The following is a 1,685-nucleotide window of genomic DNA, read 5'->3' as shown; positions in this document are numbered from 1 at the left end:
AACTATCTTCTTACCATTCCATTCTTTATCTTTAAAATAATTTTTATTGAATTTTTGTGTATTTCATACATAAATCATCTTCTAAAAATAATATTTTATTTATTATTTTTATTTTATTTTATGTGTATGCATGTAGTGTCTGCATGTAGGTTAGTGCACCCGCATTGTGCAGTGCCCACAGAGGACAGAAGAGGCTGTCAGATTCCCTGGAAGTGGAGTTATGGACAGTTGTTAGCTGCCATGTGGGTGCTGGGATTCGAACCCTGGTCTTCTGAAAGAACAACCAGTGTTCTTAACCACTGAGCCATCTCTCCAGCCCATAAATCATCTTTTTTTTTTTGGCACACAGTAGAGTTTTATTACACTGTAATTTCCAGGAAAATACATGGGACTAGAGGCCATATGTTAAGTTAAATAAGTCAGATTCATAGAACAAATATCACATTTTTCCTCATATTGCAGAATCTAGAATTTGAATAAAAATTATGAAGGTAGGAGAAAGACAAGTTAGGAAGAAGAAAAGGACCAAGGGAGAAGTGGGAAGGACAAACAAAGGTAATGAAGAGCTATAATCAAAGTACACAGTATGCATACATGAATCCCAGTGAAGTTCTTTGCTTTGTATTCTTCCTACACACCAATAATTACAATAGAAAAGGTATCTCACCAACTTAGCACTGCAACACTGGGAGCCAAGCTGCCAGTCCACAGCCTTGGGGGAACACAGGCCATACCAAACCTCAGCAGGTGGGTTAGAGATAGTAAAGTTTAGTAAGGGTAATTTGTCATTAGAATATGAATCAACAAAATGAGCATTTTTGCATATGAAAGCTCTAGACACATATATAATTTTAGGGAAGAAAGACCTTTCACACCTGTATTACAATCTATAAAAAAATTAACAGAAAATATATATGTGACAAATGATAAAGTTTTAGAAGCACAAGAAAAGACAGCATTTCACTCTTAGCTGGGAGCTCAGTGTTATAAAGGAAGCTCTCTTCAAATGTAGCACTTCTGTTCAATTCCAATAAAACCCTAATAGAACTTTTTAAAGCTAGAAAAGTTGTTCCTAAAGTTCACACAGAGGAGTAACTCACCAGAGTGGCAAAGAAATCTTTTTTTGAGAAGAGAAATGATTACAGAATGTTTGCTGTAGCAGATTTTAGAGCATATTATAGAGAGTCCTAAGTGGATCCATGTGCACATGAGAATTTAATATGTGATAAAGGTGGTGCTCAGATCAACAGGAAAGAATGAACTGTGTAATGTGGAGAGCGGAGTCGACTGGCAATATCTTTGGGAAAATATATATCTAGATCCCTAATTTATACCACATACTACATTTCAAATCTATAAAATGCTAGAAGAAAATAAAGCAATATATATTTTTTTGGCCCCTTTAATCTTTGGTTATACTTTCCTTTTGGGTGTTTAAGGCCATAAAGTTGGTCCAGATAAACCAATTTATATTTACTCTTAAGGTTGTTTGAGGATCTGTTCCTCAGGGGTCACATGGGCTTGGGAGGAGCCCCTGGCTCCTTTCTTTTACCAGTTCTGCCTATGTGAAGATAAGTCAAAGGTCCTGCTCAACTATGGTTGGCTTCGCTTGGAAGAATGGAGGAAATGATTCCTCTCTGTTGACACTCCTCTTTATAGACTGGACACTGGTTCAAGTCCATCTG

The sequence above is a fragment of the Nannospalax galili genome, unplaced genomic scaffold (assembly GCF_000622305.1).
Source record: "Nannospalax galili isolate Female #2095 unplaced genomic scaffold, S.galili_v1.0 scaffold384, whole genome shotgun sequence".
Lineage (NCBI taxonomy): Eukaryota > Metazoa > Chordata > Mammalia > Rodentia > Spalacidae > Nannospalax > Nannospalax galili.
The sequence above is the reverse complement of the archived record's forward strand: the minus strand, read 5'-3'. Positions refer to the sequence as shown.